This window comes from Octopus sinensis, linkage group LG2, assembly GCF_006345805.1.
Source record: "Octopus sinensis linkage group LG2, ASM634580v1, whole genome shotgun sequence".
Lineage (NCBI taxonomy): Eukaryota > Metazoa > Mollusca > Cephalopoda > Octopoda > Octopodidae > Octopus > Octopus sinensis.
The window spans coordinates 154,766,780-154,791,991 of NC_042998.1; the positions used below are offsets into that span (position 1 = coordinate 154,766,780).

The following is a 25,212-nucleotide window of genomic DNA, read 5'->3' on the forward strand; positions in this document are numbered from 1 at the left end:
TGCTCATGACTTAGTATTTGCTTCTTCCATGGGTATGAGCAAGTATCTCATTTACTTCTTTGCCACATGTATCACTGACGAAGGGAGGGTTCTTTTTGAACTAACCCTGAAATCGGTCCGATATGGTAATAATGGAATTTTTGTAGAGATTTCTGTCGACCTTTTTTCGAGTAGCGTGTGTACTGAAAAAAATTATATGGTAAATGGACAATATGTCCAATTTTCGGCATATTTGGCATTAGAAATTTTTTCGTTTGCTCTTATTTATAAGTTGTTTATAATTTAACCTTTAAAGGTATTTTTTAATATGCTGGCCATTGATAAAATTTTTTTCGAAAAAATTTTATCCTACATTAGATATATATATATATATACTGACTGCTAGATTTAGCCAAACCATCAAGCATTGGAGTAGTGACTACTGACGAGCGTAGGCTCATCAGTAGTGACTACTGATAGGCAAAACTAGTCTAATCTAGTGATCCTAGAGACACTCCCGGGGTAGTTATCTCCTCTGTCAGTGTATATATATTACATGTTTCTTACAGCATTAAAGCTTTTAACTCTTATTTCTTGCAATATAGATGCTTCAGCACCCTCAGTTACAATTAGTGGCAATAAAATTTATTCATAAAATAATAAGTCTAAAAATAAATCAGGGTTTATTATAATCCTTTAACAGAAAATTAAGAAAATGGAGATATTACATTTAATAAAAATTTATTATCTGCAAAAATCCAACATATTCTCTTATAGCTGTTTCAATTAAGCCTAAAGATTAAAATAGCAATTATTAAATCATTATGTTTGGCAAAATCTCATTTGCTGAGATGACTTGAAAGCACAACACCTAATAACCTAATGGTATATCTTTTCTACTCCTCTGTTGAGATTTTGCCTAACATAATGATTTAATAATTGCTATTTTAATCTTTAGACTTAATTGAAACAGCTGTAAGAGAATGTGTTGGACTTTTGTAGATAATGAATTTTTATTAAATGCTATATCTCCATTTTCTTATATATATATATATATATATATATATTGTATAGAGGGCATTATTACACATAAATGCCTCACACTAGGAGGGACAAAGTCATTACTACCAAAATTATACTAATCATACCAAATGCAGTTTTCAAAGCAAGACATTAAAAAATGAATTTAGTTCTGTATCACCGTGATTTCACATTCAACTTTACGTCTAATGATCGTCAGCAGAACTGATTCTGAACACATCATAAATAAACTACCAACCTTACGTAGCGAAGACGAACAGACAACTGCTCACTCCGGCCAAGCACATGGAATGTTTATAAATCATATATCCGGTAAATGGCGGGCTTTTTACGAACTGCATGTCGGGTAATGAAAAGTATTTCGGAATAAGTTTAACAATTAAGGATAATCTCTTAATAAGGGATCTTAACAAGAAATTATCGGGTAGCTAGCGTGAAAACCTCATAAAAGAAAAGAATTCGAAAATAATTTTTTTCTTTGAACAAATTAATTATATCTATATTGTATAGAGGCATTATTACACATAAATGCCTCACACTAGGAGGGACAAAGTCATTACTACCAAAATTATACTAATCATACCCAAATGCAGTTTTTCAAAGCAAGACATTTAAAAAATGAATTTAGTTCTGTATCACCGTGATTTCACATTCAACTTTACGTCTAATGATCGTCAGCAGAACTGATTCTGAACACATCATAAATAAACTACCAACCTTACGTAGCGAAGACGAACAGACAACTGCTCAATCCGGCCAAGCACATGGAATGTTATAAATCATATATCCGGTAAATGGCGGGCTTTTTACGAACTGCATGTCGGGTAATGAAAAGTATTTCGGAATAAGTTTAACAATTAAGGATAATCTCTTAATAAGGGATCTTAACAAGAAATTATCGGGTAGCTAGCGTGAAAACCTCATAAAAGAAAAGAATTCGAAAATAATTTTTTTCTTGAACAAATTAATTATATCTATATTGTATAGAGGGCATTATACACATAAATGCCTCACACTAGGAGGGACAAAGTCATTACTACCAAATTATACTAATCATACCCATAATGCCCTCTATACAATATAGATATAATTAATTTGTTCAAAAGAAAAAAATTATTTCGAATTCTTTTCTTTTATGAGGTTTTCACGCTAGCTACCCGATAATTTCTTGTTAAGATCCCTTATTAAGAGATTATCCTTAATTGTTAAACTTATATATATATATATATATATATATATATTTATGTGTGTGGTGTGTGTGTGTGTGTGTGTGTGTGTGTGTGTATAAGAAAATGGAGATATAGCATTTAATAATATAGCATTTAATATATATATATAATTTTATCATCATTTATGGCTGGCCGCTGACAGATTTTTCTGAAAAATATGGACAATTTATCCTGTTCATGCTATATTATTAGCATTATCATGTGTTTGAGAATAAAATTATTGCCTTATCTGTATATATATATATATATATATATATACACACACACACATACACAAACATATACATACATATTTTAACAGATATATCATCATTCTCATCATCCCCTATCATTATACTTTTGTTTTCCATGCTGGCATGGATAGAGAAGTTGTCATGTCCTCACCAACCATGACTGAAGGTTTCTCACAACTGTATTCCTTTTCAGTACATTTGTCAACCAGTTTCCAATGTGCACTGAGTAATTATTATTTTTTGTGGCAACTGCCCTAGAGAGTGTACTAAGTCCTCTCAACTGCTTTTCTCTGCTCACTCATTCATCACAGAACCATTAATGACATAATGACTCTCTGAACATACAACATATCATTTTAATGTTTTTGGAATTCTATAATTAAAAGTATGATTGATTTGTTTTTTATTTATATATTGAGCAAATATATTAATTTTTTGGCTTTGGATATTTTTTCATTAACAAAACGTGCTGTATTTAACTATGAGAATAAAATCTTGAAACAATGTTCTCTGGATAAAAGGCATGGATGCTAATGAACATACCAATAATGTATTGGGTGGGTGGGGTGTTGAATTTACTTATGATGCATTTGTTTGCAATGTAAGTAATTTACAATGAGTTTTAGAGGAAATGAAGTTACAGACTATGTACTTACCACAATGTCATCATTTGTGATGAATCTGCTGGACACTGTTTTTAGTGCACAAGCAACAGAGCAGAAGGTTGATGCATAGGATGTGAGGAAGAAAAGGTGAGATAGGTTGGAGAGGTGAATGGTGTTGACAGGCAGAAATGTCTAGAAAATCAATGGAGGTTTCTGGAATAGTTGAAGTAAATTTCAATGTGGGTTGATAATGTTCACAAAAATGAAAGAAGTGAATTACTTTCCCTTCAGTGATATGGTGAAGATATTGGCTTCATTGTGGCATAGAAACAAAATGAACCTCACCTTGGTTTGAATAGTTACTCTAATGACTTAGGGTGAGAATGAGTTTGATGGAAAAATGTTTGAGTGCTGAGTTGAAATGTGATGATTAAGCTAGTGGGGCTGTCTTATGTTGGTCTATACTAAGTAATTTGGAGAACAAAGATATATGAAATGATGAGAGATTGTAAGAGCAGAAACAGTTTAGAGCCACATGCAATATTGTTGCAACTGGGTAAAGGCAGAAGTAGTAGATATGGTTGCAAACATCATTTTTTCTTTTCTTTTTTGTGATGAAGACAGAGACGTACAACTGAGTGGTGATAAGTTGAAGAAAAAGGAAGTGTAATCTTTTTGAGTTTCTGACGTAAGTCATGCCTACGTTTTGGCACAGTGGATGAAGGTTAGAAAAATGAAATGATAGGGTAAAATTCTGAGGAAATTAACAATGGTCTGCATTTATGCGTTTTACAACATACAACTGTGAAATGTTGGACATCAGCTCAGGTTGGAAACCCACTGCTGGACAGAGTGGGTGTTATGAACAGAAACTCCTTACATATATGTATATATATAATATATATATATATATATTATATATATATATAACTGAGAATGTGTGTCTGTCTGTCTGTCTGTGTGTTTCCCTAAAACTTGAGAACTACACAACCAATTTCATTCAAATTTTACACATGCCTTACTTAGGGTCCATGTAGTTCCAAGGGCAAAAAAAAAAATGTTCAACTACTTGCCTAGGGCGAGCCTATAGTAATATCATATCTTCTCCACTATTTCAGTATTACGTGTTAAAAGTGAAACAAAAACATTTCTCTATTCTCTATTTTATGTCAGATACTTTCACTTTAACAATAAAAATTAGAGATAATAATAACAATTGAATTATATGTAGTAAGTAATAATAAATCAAACTAAAGTATAATATAATCGTAACAGAACAAAAGTAAAAATAGCAATGGTATAAATTGCATCAATGACTGAACTTGAATAAGTGGTTTCACATGAATGGAAATAAATTAAAAAATAAAATGGTGTGCAGAAGTGGAATAGTCCAGATGGAGCTGTGCACATACGTTTACCACGGCTTTTACATTAGATATCTGCTAATAGCTAGCATTAAGTATCTATATGAAGTTTGGCTGGATTAATGTCTGTTTCTCGAACAGCTGCTCTACTGAGTACTGCTGTTGGTTTATTTCTTATACATAAAGGACTATAGCTTCAACTGCGTACTGCATTTTGATTCACTGTAAGGTTTGTTATTATTATTACTGTTTAACTATTGTTATCACGTTTGTTGGTTCCATGTAAGGGAAACGTTGTTGTGTTGCATTTGTTAAATAATTGTAAACTGTAACCCTCCCCCTTTGGGAAAAGGAGCTTTGGTTATTGTTTAAAAATTGAATTGTGTCCCTGTTTGGGGAAATTGACAATATTTTCACCGTTTATACGGAAGTATTTTTGTTAGAATGCTTTCGATAGAAGAAAGTCCAAAAATGAATTTCGCTGCAGTCGTCGGCGGACGCGAACTCATTAAAATTAAAATGGAAGAAATACAAATCTATTTTGGATTGATTACCGACAAAGACGGTAAATCTAGGATAACACCACCAAATGAAATAAAAAATTAAATTAAAGAAAAGACTATATGTCTATAAAGTATACAATGTAGAGAAAAAAGATTGAACATGGAGGAAAGCACCATCGAAAAGTGTCTTGGTGCGACTATGAAAGATATCTAACCAGAGGCGGTAAATTCGCCACAATCGAAGCAAGGTTCGAGTCAACGGAGCATGCAAGGGAGTACTTGACTCGAACCTTGCAAAGTGGAAATATTTAAATTTTACCTTTATATCTGGGACGTAGGACATCCTGGATAAAAATTAAAAATGTCCCCCCAGAAGTAGAGGTAGGCTGAATTATAGCCACACTTCTATACAAGAGGGAGGACAAGATACAATTGATCAAAATTGCAAGAGACGGGCCTACAATTCCAGTCTGTTATATATTTTGGGTATTGTTATCACTAGCGATATCAAGATATGACTTTGTATTTTATATTTTATGTGTAGATGTATATATATATAGATGTACATGTAATATGTATACATACAATATATGCACATATTACATGCACTAGCACTATGACCCGGCAACGACGGGTCAGAATGCTAGTATATATATATATATATATATATATATATATATATATATATATATATATACGAGCAAAATCCCCCTGTCCAATGGACAGTGCTGAGTTGTCAAACATTTTAAACCAAATTTTCTCAAAACAACTTGTCCGACCGTCCCATAGAGAAACACTGATTTGACCTAAATTGAGACACCAGCAAAAGAAGAAGAAATAAAGATAGACTTTTTCTATTCCAAAGAAAAACGATTTTATTCACACAAATATGCAACCGAAGAGTTTAAAGTACCAGTAATGATAGGCTGTTGACTGGGAAACACAAAATGGTTTAAAAGTAAGCTTGGCAGGAAAAGAAACGTGCCTTTAAGCAGTACAAAACAACAAAGAAAATGGAAGGTGCAGTTATGTACAGGTTGACGGAAGAAAAGCAGGACAAAAATGATGCATGCAAATGGGTTAGTGGAGGTAAATCTAAATGGAAAAGCATGATGAATTTATGAGGACGGTACCTGAGACAATAATAAGTTATCTGATAAAACATGTAGGAAATCAACTTGGGGCGATTTTGATGAAAAGCAACACCTAGGGAACTAAGTAAACTAATTTAAGCTAAACTACTTTACGGGATGTCAAAGGCATGGAAAAGCTAGTGGAGCGTAGCCTTGTAAACCACATTCCTGATGTATTTGCGTGTAAAAAGCACGTTCCCACGGCTTTATCGATCGCATTCTCACCAGGAATCGATTTTTGTAATTTTTTCAAGACTTACAAATGCCTTGATACCGTCGGTATCTACATATATGAGCGCAATCGGATGGAGGATGCCTGAGATCCTAGAAGAAACACACAGACAGAACGGATATTGTATAAAAATACAAATGCTCCCTCTTTTAAAACCTAGCCAGGCTCATGGGCCCGCTTTCCCAGTTTCTATGGCGTATGAGTTCCCCAGCTGGACAGGACGCCAGTCCATCGCAGCGTTACTCATTTTTGGCAGCTGAGTAGACTGGAGCAACGTGAAATGAAGTGTTTTGCTCAAGAACACAACGCGTCGTCAGGTCCAGGAGTCGAAACTACAATCTTACGATCATGATGCTGACACCCTGACCACTAAGCCACGCGCCTTCACTTTTACGGATTATATATATATATATATATGTGTATGTATATACATATATGTATATATATATATATATATGTGTGTGTGTTGGGTTGTATATATGTATTTATATATATATATATATATAAGTATATATATATATATATATAAGGTATATACTAAGCAATAAAGGGTTTAGCAACGAATTGCCTTACCACATACCGAATTTAGAAATAGCAGTCAAAGAGTATAGCTATTTCTTCTACTAAAAAGGGAGATCTCAGTAAAAACAGCAATGGAAGGCAGACACAAAGGGTAAGAGAGAATGAATTGACGGCAATCTATCATACAATTTTAAGTATCTACGGACGCACGTTTCGAAATCAAGTTTTTAGGAAAGCATAAGAATTAAATATTAAATAATTCTACCTTACCAAACTTCTTTCTCTTCAGCGTAGAAACTATAATCATAATGATTATATATTGAATTTGAGATACTAGAAGGCACCAACTCAACTCAGTATCAGAGCGAGCTAGAATCCGCAACTAGTATCACCAAACTCAATGTGTGAATGAAAAGATTGTGTCACCACCCTTCCCACCCGCGTGTAGCCAAAACAAGATGCTGTGGTCATCTACTGAGATAAAATAGTTATCCGTAATAATTGAAGGGTGTGAAATTAATTTGGAATAATTATCAATGGGAGGGGTGGCTGTGTGACACAATCTTTTCATCACACATTGAATTTGGTGATACTAGTTGCGGATTCTAGCTCGCTCTGATACTGAGTGAGTTGGTGCCTTCTAGTATCTCAAAATTCAATATATAATCATTTATGATTATAGTATTCTATGCGGAAGAGAGAAAAGAAGTTTTGGTAAGGTAGAATTATTTAATATTTAATTCTTATGCTTTCCTAAAAACTTGATTTCGAAACGTGCGTCCGTAGATAACTTAAAATTGTATGATAGATGCCGTCAATTCTATATAATCATTTATGATTATAGTATTCTATGCTGAAAGAAAGAAGTTTTGGTAAGGTAGAATATTTAATATTTAATTCTTATGCTTTCCTAAAAACTTGATTTCGAAACGTGCGTCCGTAGATAACTTAAAATTGTATGATAGATTGCCGTCAATTCATTCTCTCTTACCCGTTTGTGTCTGCCTTCCAATTGCTGTTTTTACTGAGATCTCCCTTTTTAGTAGAAGAAATAGCTATAACTCTTTGACTGCTATTTCTAAATTCGGTATGTGGTAAGGCAATTCGTTGCTAAACCCTTTATTGCTTAGTATTACTTAAATTTTCCTCGAATGAGGCTTTTACATGCCGAAGACTACTTGGTGTAATTGATAATTATTCCAAATTAATTAATTTCACCCTTCATTATAAGTATATATATATATAATATATATATATATATATAATATATATATATATATATATATATATATATATTAAGTGTGTGACACTTGTGTAGACCTGTTGGGCAAGTGAAAATCAAAATCAAATCAAATCAAATCAAACCAAATCAAATAGATGAACATCAATGGAATTTGTATCTTTGTGTGTACCAGTACCGGTGGCACACAAAGAAAACCATCCGAACGTGGCCGTAGCCAGTACCGCATCGACTGCCTCTGTGATGTGGGCACATAACAAACACCATCCGATCGTGGCCGTCCGCCAGCCTCATCTGGCACCTGTGTCGGTGGCACATAAAAACACCAACCGAAGACCCGGCAAGACTAGTCAGGCCATAACCCGTGGCCCCTACTTGGGACGTAGTCAGTCCACCTGTGCATACCTCCTTCCTTCTTGTGACACTTGTGAAGACCTGTGAAGACCTGTTGAAGCAAGTGAAAATCAAATCAAATCAAATCAAAATAGATGAACATCAATGGAATTTGTATCTTTGTGGTACCAGTGCCGGTGGCACACAAGAAAACCATCCGAACGTGGCCGTAGCCAGTACCGCATCGACTGGCCTCCGTGCTGTGGGCATGCAACAAACACCATCCGATCGTGGCCATTCGCCAGCCTCATCTGGCACCTGTGTCGGTGGCACATAAAAACACCATCCGAAGACCCGGCAAGACTAGTCAGGCCATAACCCGTGGCCCCTACCTGGGACGTAGTCAGTCCACCTGTGCATACCTTCCTTCTTGTGACACTTGTGAAGACCTGTTGAGGCAAGTGAAAATCAAATCAAATCAAAACAAATCAAAATAGATGAACATCAATGGAATTTGTATCTTTGTGGTACCAGTGCCGGTGGCACACAAGAAAATCATCCGAATGTGGCCGTAGCCAGTACCGCATAGACTGGCCTCCGTGCTTGGGGACGTAACAAACACCATCCGATCGTGGCCGTCCGCCAGCCTCATCTGGCACCTGTGTCGGTGGCACATAAAAACACCATCCGAGCGTGGCCGTCTGCCAGCCTCGTCTGGCACCTGTGTCGGTGGCACATAAAAACACCATCCGAGCGTGGCCGTTCGCCAGCCTCGTCTGGCACCTGTGTCGGTGGCACATAAAATCACCCACTACACTCTCGGAGTGGTTGGCGTTAGGAAGGGCATCCAGCTGTAGAAACACTGCCAGATCTGACTGGCCTGGTGCAGCGTTCGGGCTCCCCAGACCCCAGTTGAACCGTCCAACCCATGCTAGCATGGAAAACGGACGCTAAATGATGATGAGATATATATAGAGATATATATATATATATATACATATATGTATTTATATATATATACATATATGTATTTATATATATATATATGTATATATATATATATATGTATATATAAGTATACTAGCAGTATCGCCCGGCGTTGCTCGGGTTGTAAGGGAAATAACTATATAAGCATTTTTAGAGAGTTATAGCCAAAAAGTAGCAAAAAATGCATTAAAAATTGAAAAAAAGTTAAGGTAAATTTTTCTTTAAATCGTTGACACATCGTAGATATTTTTAGAGAGTTACTTCCCTTATATAAAGCGAAAAAAATGCATTAAAATGGAAAAATATGATGGTAATTTTTTTTTTTAAATCGTATAGACTCATCGTAGACGCGCGCTAATACCCAGAAGGGCTCGTTTGTTATTCTGGGTAACTTTCTGTAAAATTATAAAATTTTGTTCAAACATCGCTATAGAAAATGGGTTATTAGCTAATATTCAATTGGGTATACAACAAAATTTTACGATAGAATTTGTTATTCTGGGTAACTTTCTGTAAAATTATTAAAATTTTGTTCAAACATCGCTATAGAAAATGGGTTATTAGCTAATATTCAATTGGGTATACAACAAAATTTTACGATAGAATTTGTTATACTGGTAACTTTCTGATACCCATAATAATATTTATGGCAAAAAGGCCTTAATTTCATTTAAGATTGTGGGAAATAACAAACTATCCTTTCTTTCGGTTTGTTTACGTTTAGCGTAATGATTTCAAATAGGCTCATTCGAAAAAGTAAATAGAAATAGTCTAAGGCTTTACTCTTCTGGGAAAGTCTGTGGCTTGGTCCAGTTTCTTCAGAAAACTCACCGAAAGAAACAGTTTTTAAATTTTCACTCCATTCAGGTACCAATTCGTTTTCTTTATCGCTGTCGGATTCACTGTTTTCACTTTAATAGCTGCAACTTGCAAAGACAAAGGAGGAGAAGGGTGATAGCGTCAGTGAAACAATTCGCTCCCTTTGTGTGTGTTGCGTTTGCGTGTGGTGTAAACCAGACTAAGAAAAGCATTTGACACACACACCAGAATGTGAGTTTTCTGTAAATTTTGCTTAATTGGAGTTTAAATTTTAAAAACTGGACCTGGCATGACGCGATGCATTGTACTCTTAAAATTGCTAGGTAAATTGTAATTGAAGAAATCCTATATTGTAGATTTGTATAACTCCCAAAGGGAGGCAGATAAAATCTACCTTTTATAATAAGAGATATATATATGTATCTCTTATTATAAAAGCAGATTTTATCTGCCTCCCTTTGGGAGTTATACAAATCTACAATATAGGATTTCTTCAATTACAATTTACCTGGCATTTTTAAGAGTACAATGCATCGCGTCATGCCAGGTCCAGTTTTTAAAATTTAAACTCCAATTAAGCAAAATTTACAGAAAACTCACATTCTGGTGTGTGTGTGTCAAATGCTTTTCTTAGTCTGGTTTACACCACACGCAAACGCACACACACAGTGGGCAACGAATAAAATGAAACTAATTCACTTACTGTGGTGAGTGATTCTTTCACTCTGCCTCCCACTTCCTCTTTCCACACATACACACGCAAATATATAAATAAAATTGTAAGCTAACGTGCGTGTGTGTGTGTGTGCGCGCGTGTGTGTGTGTGTGACGGTGCGCGTGTGTGTGTGTGTGACGGTGCGCGTGTGTGTGTGTGTGTGTGTGTGTGCGTGTGCGTGAGTGTGTGACAGGAAAGTTTTTTTAGACGAATATAACACCTATATCCAAGTAGCAGAAAGATAAGACAGTAAGGTGTGATTTGAGGGAGATTTGGCTGCTATTTCTACCATGTCTAGCTGCCATGTAGGGGTCTCCCTCATAGGCTCATACATACATATATACATAGATAAGACAGTAAGGTGTGATTTGGGGGAAATTTGCTGCTATTTCTACCAGGTCTAGCTACCATGTAGAGGTCCCCCTCAATTCTTTTATTCTTCTGCTTTTTCCAGCCATTGCTCTGTGGCCATGCTGGGGCAATGCCTTGAAGAATTGTAGTTTAATGAATCAACTCCAGTTTTATTTTGTAAGCATAGTACTTATTCTATCTGTTTCCTTTGTCAAACCACTAGGTGACAGGGATGTAAACAAACCAACATTCGTTGTCAAGCAGTGGTGGAGGACAATCACAAGCACAGACACGCACACACACACACACATACATGCATACACATATACACACATACATACATACATACATATATATATATGTGTGTATATATATATTGCAGCGTGGAAGGTGTTTGTAAGCCATTTAAGAAACACACAAAAACCGTTACATTCACTTCAACATTTAAATTTAATTTGCCAAAATATTTTCGTCGCTTTGAGACCGCGACCTGTTCACTGACAAAAATATCGTGCTAACAGGTCGCGGTCTCAAAGCGACGAAAATATTTTGACAAATTAAATTTAAATGTTGAAGTGAATCTAACGGTTTTTGTGGTGTTTTCTTAAATGGCTCATAAACACCTTCAACGCTGCAACTGTTTTCGTTCCAGCACACGATCTCAGATCAAGTCACTTGCTATGCAAGTACATCTCTGTAACTATATATATATTTATATATATATATATATGTATATTGTAAAAAAACAGTAAGATAACAAAAAAGAAAGAAAGAGACCTCAATATTATGTAAATAGAGGAAATCTTTATATATAAAAGTGAGGTTGTGTGTCTGTCTCCTACGATTTAGATCCTAACTACTCCCACATTTTGCGGTGCAGTTTAACCAAACCGGGTATCTTATAGTCGTGATTCATATCGAGACCGTCTGGGTATTAGCGCGCGTCTACGATGAGTCTACGATTTAAAAAAAAAATTACCATCAATTTTCCCATTTTAAATCCATTTTGGACATATATAAGGGAAGTAACTCTCTAAAATTTATTATTAAATCTCAGAACGTTAAAAGCTACAGTAACACCCCTCCCCCTTTGTGGTTAGCCATATTGAGATGGCTATTATACTTTACATCTCTAAAAATGCTTATATAATTATTTCCCTTACAAACCCGAGCAACGCCGGGCGATACTGCTAGTGTATATATATATGTATGTATGTATATATATATGTATATGTATATATATGTATATGTAATATATATATATATATATAATATATATATATATATATATATAATATATATCTATATTATATACAATAATATGTTACATTACTCGATAGTCAAGATAAAACTATGAGTTTCAGATGCCGAAGTGGAAATCCACAACACCATCTATATCTATATATATATGAATTAGAAAAAACACCTTTTATCGATTCAAAATGAACAATCAAATTACACCATCAAGAAAATTACATATAATAGAAATATTAAAATAACAATAACATACCAATGATTAAGTAAATTGCAAAAAAATAATAAAAACGTATATAATTGGTAGAATAACGACACGTGTTTCGTGGCTATATTTAAGAAATGATTATAGTAAAAGAATTAATAGTAGTAGTAAAATCACTTCGATATAAATATAGCCACTCATCAGGTTAATAATAAACTAGAATAATAAATAAATTAATTAATAAATATACTTTAATATACAAATATATATTTTTTCTTTTTTCAGCTCAGAGCTGCAGCCATGCTGATGCACCGCCGTTTTTCTGCTACACTGTTGTTACGAAGAACCTCCTCTAATATGTGGCACTTGGTGAAGAATGGAGTTTGATAAAGCTACTCTCATTTGCACCTCTTGCCATGAGGTAGGTTCATCAGGGACTCTCGAAAGGAAGATGTCCAGCTTTGATTTAAAAACCGCTACATCTCCTTTGTGCAAGTTCCTCAGACTCTTTGGGGAATACTAAAAAGCTGTGGGCCCTTGAAACCCAGGCTGTGTAGAAGCTGGTCCTGAAGCGTGATGGCATGCTGGGATCTTGGCACTATGCAGTGTCGTCCGTTCTAGCATTGGTGTAGCTTACAATGCCAAAATTTGGTACAATTCTTTCCAGGATCTTCCAGACATATATTACTGCATACCTCTCCCGTCTTCTCTCCAGGGAGTAGAGTCTTAGCTGTTTCAACCTTTCCCAGTAGCTGAGCTGTTGCAAAGAGACAATCTTCTTTGTGAATTTTCTCTGGATTGCTTCAAGGTCCGCTGTTAATGTCACACTGGTGGGTGACCATAGCTGTGAGCAGTAATCCAGGCGGCTGAGGACGAATGTCCGCCAGAGGACCATCATGGTTTCCTTATCTCTGGTTCTGAATGTTTTTAGGATCCATCCAGCCAGTCGTCTGCACTTTGTCGCCATCCTGGTAATGTGCACTTGGAAAGAGGTATCCTCACTCATGTCGATACCCAGGTCCCTCACAGACTTAGGCTCTGGGATTGAAATTCCCTGTGGACCGGTGTATCCTGTAAGTTTAATATTCAGTTTTGGATGCTGGTAACGCAGGGCCTGGAATTTTTCAGCATTAAACTGCATATTATTATCCTCAGCCCATCTGTAGATTGAGTCCAACTCCTGCTACAGGTGTGCAACATCGCTGGGGTTCTGTATTTTCTGCGAGACTTTTGTATCGTCTGCATAGCTTGCCAAAGTGGCGCTCCAGAAATAAGACGGCGGATAGTACTAGGCAGAGAGGCAATGGTCAGCATGAGCAGGGTCTCGAAGAGTAGAGACATCAGACTCGCTACCAAATGCAGATTGGTGAATGCAATTGTCTTCCCAATAGCAACATATGGATGCGAGACCTGGACACTAAAGAAAGCTGACCAGAAGAGAGACCTCAATATTATGTAAATAGAGGAAATTTATCTATAAAATAATATGTTACAAATACTATTGAAGTCAAGATAAAACTCTGAGTTTCAGATGCCGAAGTGGAAATCCACAACACCATCTCTTCGGTTATCTGGCCATCTGAAAAACGCTATGAAAAAATACCGTTTTATGAAGGGAAATTACTGTGTTATAATTCTGCTACTTATATAAAATATACTTCCTAATGTTTTTTTCTGTTACCTTTAACCATGGTTTTTCTAGTGCTTGTGCGTATATAGACGTATGTATGAACTTTTACGGTACGTGTGTGTGTGTATGAGTTTGTATATATTTGGCGAAAAATGCGAGTGAAGATGTGTACGTTTTCATAGTGACGTATAAGTACGCACGTGGGTCCGCGAGCGCACATGTGAGCGTATGACTAGCCATGTTTTACGTGAACTTTTACGTGAACTTTTAATCTTATTTTATATAAGTAGCAGAATTATAACACAGTAATTTCCCTTTATATAACGGTATTTTTTCATAGCGTTTTTCAGATGGCCAGATAACCGAAGAGATGGTGTGGATTTCCACTTCGGCATCTGAAACTCAGAGTTTTATCTTCACTATTGAGTAATTGGAATATATTATTTTATATATATATATATATATACATACATATTTAATATATAAATCTAAATAAATAGATATAAGAATTAATATCTATCGTAACTTATATCTATCATTAAATATAAAAATGATATAACGGCAAGAATTATTTGCTAATGGAAAGTAAGAAACCAGTCCACTACAAATCCAGTCAATAACAATAATAATAATAACGATCAAACTAAAAATAATACAAGATCCAAATAATATTGATAAACAAACTATGTTACTAAGTTCAACGATTAAATTAATCTATCTGGATTTTAAATGTATTATGTTTTAGCGTCTAATTAATATATCCAATGCTATTACTAGTCATGAATAATACAATCAAAAATTGGAAATAGTTCAAATATACACAAATCCATTATATAATCTAATTATATTATTAATATCTATAGATTTAATATTTCACACGATAATAAAGTTAATCATAAAATTGATATTAAAATTAAAATAAAAAACTAGTTTACTTAAATGTAATACTACTTAGTAAAAACATTATCTAATTATTATAAAATATATAGTCTAACGAAACTAATTCTCAAATTCCTATATAAAAATTAAAAGATATATCTAATATCAAATGTAAAAATTAACTATCAAGAAACTACAAGGCTTGTGGCATATCATACCATGATCCACCTTGTCAAAAGCTTTTGCAAAATCAAGGTATATTATGTCCACGTTTGAGTTGTTGAGTAACTGCCTCAACACCCAGTCATAATGTTGTAAGAGCTGGGTCAGGCAGCTCCTACCTGGTCGAAAACCATGCTGGGTATCACTCAGCAAGTTATTTTCTTCAAGAAATACGATTTGTTTCCCTCTGACTATCCGATCCATGACTTTGCTGATGTGTGAAGTCAGAGAGATAGGCCTATAATTGTTGGCATCTGCTCAACTTCCCCCTTTATGTATTGGGCATATTATTCCCTCTTTCAGCTTGCTTGACAGTTTGCCATTTGTAAGAACGCTCTGGAAGAGAATTTGGAGGGGTTTTGCCAGGGCATGCGTACACGCTTTGAGGAGGATTGCTGGGAAACCAGCAGTGGAGTTTGTGTCCACTTCATCTATGGCTAGTAGTATATCTTCTTCGCTAATGTCAGTGTATTCCATTGTAACTGCCTCGCTGGTTATAGGTGAGGCGGCAAAGAAGTCCACTGGTTCGTTCACTTGTCTGTGTTCCAACGGGGTGGTAAAGACACTTTTGAACTGGTCATTCAGTATCTCACTGATCTTAGTTGGACTATCTGTGAGGGCGCCATCCTTTTGGAGGAGGAGTCCTATCTTGTAGTGTACTGAGAGAAAGAAGGCCTTTGGGTTTGACGTAATGTTTTTTATAACCCAGGCTTCTTTGTCTGCTTTCTCCCTCACATAGGATTGTGGCAGCCTTTTTTCGATCCCCATCACTGTTGTTTTTAGGCGGGACTTTTCGCTACTTTTGGGATGTTGGTTGAGTCGATTTGCAACCTTCGTCCATCGTCTTATATATATACATACATATATATATATATATATATATAGATAATATATATATATATATATATATATATATATATATATATATATATATATATATATTATATATATATATATACATACATATATATTATATATATATATATATATATATATATATATATATATATTATATATATATAATATATATAATACATACATATATATATATATATATATATATTACATATATATATATACATACATATATATATATATATACATACATACATATATACATACATATAATATAACATACACATATGTATATATATATATTATATATATATATATATATATATATAATATACACACACACATAATATACATATATAGAGTATATTGGCCAGGTCTTTCCCCGGCCAGAGCCGTTTAGCCAGCATACTTACCATATGCCGTTGCCACCTCCAGCACCACGGTGAGGAGAACGGTTGGAAACGTTGAAACAGCAGAGAAACATGTACTGTACAAGAAACCCATACGATCAGCAAAGTGGATTTCGGAGGAGACTATTGCAATAGCAGAAGAAAGTAGGAGAGCAAAGATGACCAGAAGCAGGGATGAAGTGCGGCGCCTGAATGCAATGTTCCAACAGGCCGCCAGGAAGGACAAAGAGAAATACTAGAATGAGGAATGTGCAAGGGTAGAGGAGGCATACAGAAAAGGGAACATGAGAGAACTTTACCAACATATAAAGAAGACCCGTAAAGCTTTCATGGCCAGACAAGCAACCATCCGAGGGAGTAATGGTGAAGAACTCCATGACCAAGAAGGGATCAGGAAAATATGGAAAGAGTACACTGAACAGCTGTATGCAGGGAACAACCTCGATGAACAGGCAGAAGAGAAGCCACTGGAATGGAACTGGAGCCAGACATCCTGGAGGATGGATGTGGTGTATGGGCAATGAAAACAGCGGCCAACCGAAAGCCCAGGTACTGATGGTATCCACTAGATGGTATTCCAAGTCAATACCAACAAAAACACTAACATCGCTTTGCCAATGAATATGGAGAACCTGTAAGTGGCCAAGGGAATGGAAGAGGTCAGTTTTCATTCCAATACTAAAGGAAAGAGATACAAAGTACTGCGCAAACTACTGTATCATCACCCTGATCCCCCATGTAAGCAAAATTATCCTTAAAATCATCCAGAAGCGCCTGAACACAACTATTGAGAGAGAATTGCCAGAGGTGCAAGCTGGTTTCAGAAAGGGAAGAGGCAAGAGAATACCAAAAGAAGCTGTATATGTGTTTCATCGGTTACTCCAAAGCCGTTGACAGTATTGATCATGACAAGTTATGGAAATGTCTGGAGGAAATGGGAACACCTTTACACCTTGTCCAGCTATCAAAACCAAGAGGCTACTGTACAGACACCATATGGCGACACTGATTGGTTTGAGATTGGAAAAGGCACTCGGCAAGGTTGCATCCTGTCACCAGCAGCCTTCAACATGTACGCTGAAAAGGTCATGAGGAATGCAGGCCTGGAGGATAGCAGCATTGGAGTAAGGATTGGAGGAAGAAATATTAATAACCTCCGCTATGCAGATGATATAACCCAGCTGGCGGAGAGTGGTAAGGATCTGGAGGATCTTGCACTGCTGGTTAAGAAAGAGAGTGAGAAATTTGGGCTGTACCTCAATGTTAAGAAAACGAAGATCATGTCAACAGCAGCCACAACAAACATCAGCATCAAGATCGATAATGAAGAGATCGAAGTGGTTGATGATTTCATCTTCCTTGGCTCCAAAATAAATCGAAATGGTGACTGCACTCCAGAAATAAGATGGCGGATAGTACTAGGCAGAGAGGCAATGGTCAGCATGAGCAGGGTCTGGAAGAGTAGAGACATCAGACTCGCTACCAAATGCAGATTGGTGAATGCAATTGTCTTCCCAATAGCAACATATGGATGCGAGACCTGGACACTAAAGAAAGCTGACCAGAAGAGAATTAATGCATTCGGGCTTTGGTGTTGGAGAAGACTTTTACAGATTCCATGGACAGCGAGACTCACGAATGGAGAAGTTCTTAAGCAGATCAGGCCGACAATGTCACTAGAAGCTAGGATCACCAAGCATAGATTGGCATATTTCGGTCATACTATGCGGAGAAAATCCCTGGAGAAGGACATCATGCTCAGAATGGTCAGTGGCAAGAGAGGAAGAGGCCGACCAAGAACCCGCTGGATTGACACCATCAAGAGTGATACCGGAATGGACATAGCCAATCTGAAAGAAGCGGCCCAGGAGAGAACTGACTGGAGGACACTGATCCAACGAGTAACCGAGAGTCGACTTCAACTGAGCGGTTAGATAGATATACATATCTTCGTCTTTTGTTTATTTCCGTAAACCTGCCTTCGTCTTTTGTTTATTTTCATAAAGCTTCCCGTTATATATATATATAATATATATATATATATCTATAATATATAATAGATAAGATAAAGTTTGTTTGGTAAAGCACGTGGGTGAATATATAGAAAATATAGTAAAGTGTGAAAAAAAAGACAGAAGGCTTAAATGTTAAAAAATATTATATATTTGTGTCAAAATGTCTGGAGAATATTGAAAAATTTTTTTCCTTTCCTTAAAATGACATAATTTTAAAATTTTTAAAGAAATTACCGGTTTCGCGTGTAGCTTTTCAAATTCTTGTGACGTTATGTTTATATTGTATGAATTATCGTTGTTTTTATTTCCAGGAGATTTCTAAATAAGGGGAGGTAGTGAGTGATTTTTTCCGGTGTAGGGGAGATATCGCTTAAAAAATTTTTTTTCCCATTTCCTTGTTAATATCTCTTGTGTCAGTATGTCGGATGGTTGAGTCTGGGGTTGTACTTTTCAATGAAGAATGTTTCCTTGTTCAGTCTCATTTGTGTTGATGATCGAAAGCACATTGGTAAAAATGGGAAGATTAAAAATTGTGGCAGTAGTTGCTTTGCGCATTTCTCGATGTGCTCACTAAAGGTATCATTCTATATTCTGGGAATGCAATCTGTTGTCGATGCAGTGTGCATCTGCGCCTGAGTGATAGTCCCGTGGAACCCACGTAGTCTTGGTGGCAGCCCGAGCATTTAATAACATAAATTATGTTTTCAGAGGCACAAGTAAAGTTAGATTTGATCTTAAATTTCTGTCCCCTTTTAAAGAAGAATTCTGATCCTTCCAATAGGTTAGGACATGTTGCACAGTTCGATCTACCACATTTTTTAACTTTTGCATCCGTAATTTTAGAAGACAATTTTGCCTTTGTGAGAATCTTTTTAAGTGTTTAGGCTGTTTGTAGCTTTTAATGATTGGTGGTATGTTTAGAATTTCCTTAATTTTGGGTTTTTATGAAGTATTGGTAAATTCTGGGTGATGATGTGAAGGCTTCTTTGTTTCTGGGGTTGTATGTAGATATGTAAGGTAGTATTTTCGGGGAAGGTGTGTTGTTGTGTTGAACTTTCTTAAAGTTTCTATGTTGATTTCTGTTGCACGTCTGATCCCATCCTCTATGAGTTGAGCGGGTAATGTCTGTCAATTAGGGTGTTTTTGAGTTCTTGCAGTCTAAAGTTCCTGGTATTTTGTTCTGACACTTATTGTCTGCTAAAACACAAGACAAACGCAAGAAACACTATGTCAAGCAACATCCACATACAAGAAGTTCGAAACAAAAATATTTCCCCATACAGAAATTTTACACAAACCACAAGCATTACCAACCATAGATTTCCACACACACCAAACGATCGGAGGCAAACAATACCACCACTCCCCCGACCAATACACACAAACCTCACAGACAACTCATACAAAACAAAATTACAAACCCAACATTTTTTAGCCCAGGGACCAGGGACACCAGGACACAGGCCTGGAACCTAGTAATTAAGGAAAAAACGAAGATAATCAATCTTTCAACCAAACCTCTTTCTAACATAAAAATTGACATCCTCGCAAAAGGGCTCAAATTACACCAAACTCCACGCAGAGCAAACCTAAATGAACTCAAGGATAAATATAAGAATTTTGCAGAAAATTAAGACTAGCAGAAGCATCAAACAGTTTCAATACTGAAGATGAATCACTTGTCAAGAACAAACGTGAAAACATCCACACAGAAGAAGACTTGGACGATTCTAGACGATTGTTTCATTCTCTGGATGAAAAACATAGATAAACTCCTAAATTAAAAACCTATTGAACAGCATAAACCCAAATATACAGTTCACAATGGAATACAACCAAAAAGGAGCTCCGTTCTTGGATATAAATAAAAAAATTAACCTAAAATAGAAAAAGACATTTTTACAAGGCACAGACGCCAAACAATACCTTCTTTTTAATTCATGCCACCCAAGACACACTAAAACAAACATCCCCTTCAACTGCAAGAAGGATAGCACAATAGTGTCCGGAACAAATACCGGAACTTTAGACTGCAAGAACTCAAAAACACCCTAATTGACAGACATTACCCGTCAACTCATAGAGGATGGGATCAGGGCGTGCTGCAACAGAAAATCAACATAGACACTTTAAGAAAAGTTCAACACAACAACAACACCTTCCCCGAAAATACTACCTTACATATCTACATAAACCCCAGAAACAAAGAAGCTTCACCATCATCACCCAAGAATTTCCAATACTTCATAAAAACCCCAAATTAAAGGAAAATTCTAAACATTACACCAATCATTAAAAGCTACAAACAGCCTAAATCACTTAAAAGATTCTCAAAAGCAAAAATTGTCTATATATAGGTTATAAAATGAGATAGGGTTTGAAAATTCAACCCACCATGGGATAATAATATCCAATATACTGCCAGATAGGTACCCAACAAGATTAATACATAGATGTTAAAAATTGTCAAACAATCAGTTCATCTATTGTATTATATGGGTAAAGGTAATAATATTACCGTAAATTAATACTACAAAATTAGAGAATGGAGAAACATACTTAAATCAATAAAACATCAACTATCCGATGATACCCAATCAATACTTTAATACACCATTACATATGAGTAAAGGCATTATACAAATGAGATATACAGTAATGTAAAAAGATAAAGATATATATATATATATATATATATATATATATATATAATATATATATATATATACATACATATATATATATATATAATATATATATATATATATAATATATATATATATATATATATATATATATATATATATATATATATATATATATATATATATAATATATTATATAGGTTATCCGTAATAATGAAGGGTGAAATTAATTAATTTGGAATAATTATCAATTACACCAAGTAGTCTTCGGCATGTAAAAGCCTCATTCGAGGAAAATTTAAGTATACTAAGCAATAAGGATTTAGCAACGAATTGCCTTACCACATAACCGAATTTAGAAATAGCAGTCAAAGAGTTATAGCTATTTCTTCTACTAAAAAGGAGATCTCAGTAAAGACAGCAATTGGAAGGCAGACACAAACAGGTAAGAGAGAATGATTGACGGCAATCTATCATACATTTTTAAGTTATCTACGTACGTACGTTTCGAAATCAAAGTTTTTAGGAAAGCATAAGAATTAAATATTAAATATTAAATAATTCTATCTTACCGAAACTTCTTTTCCTTCAGCGTAGAATACTATAATCATAAAGGATTATATATTGAATTTTGAGATACTAGAAGGCACCAACTCAACTCAGTATCAGAGCGAGCTAGAATCCGCAACTAGTATCACCAAACTCAATGTGTGAATGAAACGATTGTGTCACCAGCCCCTTCCCACCCGCGTGTAGCCAACAAGATGCTGTGGTCATCTACTGAGATAAAATATGGTTATCCGTAATAATGAAGGGTGAAATTAATTAATTTGGAATAATTATCAATTACACCAAGTAGTCTTCGGCATGTAAAAGCCTCATTCGAGGAAAATTTAAGTAATACTAAGCAATAAAGGGTTTAGCAACGAATTGCCTTACCACATACCGAATTTAGAAATAGCAGTCAAAGAGTTATAGCTATTTCTTCTACTAAAAAGGGAGATCTCAGTAAAGACAGCAATTGGAAGGCAGACACAAACAGGTAAGAGAGAATGAATTGACGGCAATCTATCAGAGCTCTATCATACATTTTAAAGTTATCTACGTACGTACGTTTCGAAATCAAGTTTTTAGGAAAGCATAAGAATTAAATATTAAATATTAAATAATTCTATCTTACCGAAACTTCTTTTCTCTTCAGCGTAGAATACTATAATCATAAAGGATTATATATTGAATTTTGAGATACTAGAAGGCACCAACTCAACTCAGTATCAGAGCGAGCTCTGATTGATTGCCGTCAATTCATTCTCTCTTACCTGTTTGTGTCTGCCTTCCAATTGCTGTCTTTACTGAGATCTCCCTTTTTAGTAGAAGAAATAGCTATAACTCTTTGACTGCTATTTCTAAATTCGGTATGTGGTAAGGCAATTCGTTGCTAAACCCTTTATTGCTTAGTATTACTTAAATTTTCCTCGAATGAGGCTTTTACATGCCGAAGACTACTTGGTGTAATTGATAATTATTCCAAATTAATTAATTTCACCCTTCATTATTACGGATAACCATATTTTATCTCAGTAGATGACCACAGCATCTTGTTTTGGCTACACGCGGGTGGGAAGGGGCTGGTGACACAATCGTTCATTCACACATTAGTTTGGTGATACTAGTTGCGGATTCTAGCTCGCTCTGATACTGAGTTGAGTTGGTGCCTTCTAGTATCTCAAAATTCAATATATAATCCTTTATGATTATAGTATTCTACGCTGAAGAGAAAAGAAGTTTCGGTAAGATAGAATTATTAATATTTAATATTTAATTCTTATGCTTTCCTAAAACTTGATTTCGAAACGTACGTACGTAGATAACTTAAAATGTATGATAGTAGAAGAGAATAGCTATAACTCTTTGACTGCTATTTCTAAAATTCGGTATGTGGTAAGGCAATTCGTTGCTAAACCCTTTATTGCTTAGTATATATATATATAATATAAATATATATATATATATATATATAATATATATATAATATAAATAATATATATATAATATAATTATATATATATATATATATATTAGATATATATACATATATATACACATATATATACATATATATATATACCATATATATATATACGAAAAATATATAGTCTAATGACTAATTCGTTTTTGTGCGAGCCACTGGTAATAATAATTATTTTATTACCCTATTTGATTATGTATATATATATATACTGGTGTGGTGTGATTGTGGTATAAAGAATATATTAATAAAAGGATTCCAACCTTTACTGATTTTCACGTTTTATTTACATCTTATAATGATATAAGATAATAATACAATAAATAACATAAAATAATAGAATGTTTAATCTTCATTCTGATTGAAGTAGTACTTTCATGCATTAGATTCTGCAATCTTCGGTTCATGAATAGTGTTGACAGTCATGCTCTCACAATTTTTGACTGTAGCGAGATGATTGAATCTGTGCCTTAAATACAGCTGTGTGGGCTCCAGATTGCTAGGTTTTGCAAACTGTATTCTGACCAATCAGTGTGTAGTATCACTCAATTACTTAAGCTGATTGGTTGGTTGATCTGATTGGTTTAGGCGTCACGCTTTGTTGGACATGTCAAGAGTCCTGTATCTTAACCCTGGCCGAGGCAGCAATTGTTGGGCTATTTTTAGAAATGTTGTAAATAGCCTTTGTCAGAGATTTTTATATTTCAATTGTCATCATCATCATTGTCAGCACCTTAATTATTATTGCTAGCGGTGATGGTGGTGGTAATAGAGGTTTTAACCCTAAATAAGATAATTTTCCTGCTATCTAAGTATTATTGCTTATTTAGCTTGGGTTCGAATTTATCAATAAAATTCTTTTATATATATGTATATATATATATATGTAAAAAAATACAAACTGGGACAGGAACGCAAAACATTTAGAAGACGATACAAAAAACACAATCTTCAGTCAAGAACCGGATCATCTTCGCAATTTCGGCTGTATATATATACATATATATATTATATTAAATTAGAGACAAAACCACTATTATGCAAATCAAACAAAGAAAGACTTAAGCCAATACATAAATTAATTTATATAAATTTAGAAATTTAACAATTATAAATAACCACTACGATCGTTTCGTGTCTTATTTCAGCACATCTTTGAGACATTCTTCAGGTGGTTTCAAAACATTTTCCCATCAAGTGCACAATTATTCTATATATACATATATACGCTTCAACAGTTGTGAACATATCTTCACATGAAACCGTTGGTAGTCTTATTAACACTAATATAAAGTGTGTGTGTGTTTTAAAAAATGTTTAGAGGTAAAACTCCAGGGAGAAGAACTTCCCCACAGCGACTTTTATTATTACTGCTGCTAGTTATTCGACTCCTATAGAAAACAAGTCTTGACCACACTATTTAATTTACCATCACAGATAGTAGTAATTTGCCATCACAGTACAACTTGTAATGCCACGAAAACTAACGGAAATTACCAAGTGCTCTTGCAGAAAAAAGTTGGCATTTACAGCTTCAGACATTACAAGGAGTTTCAGACAGATCTCCATAAAAGAAGGATGGCATTACAGCTGAGTTAGCGGAGGAGGAACAAGACTGTGCACTTGATGGGGAAATGTTTTGAAATCACCTGAAGAATGTCTCAAAGATGTGCTGAAATAAGACACGAAACGATCGTAGTGGTTATTTATAATTGTTAAATTTCTAAATTTATATAAATTAATTTATGTATTGGCTTAAGTCTTTCTTTGTTTGATTTGCAT

At 34.9% G+C, this 25,212-nt stretch overlaps 1 protein-coding gene across 3 annotated transcripts in view; it reads right to left on the reverse strand.

The window, feature by feature from the left end:
• Positions 1-25,212, reverse strand: part of LOC115226436 (24-methylenesterol C-methyltransferase 2-like) — a 95,439-nt gene that overhangs the window by 22,116 nt on the left and 48,111 nt on the right. The window lies entirely within an intron of this gene.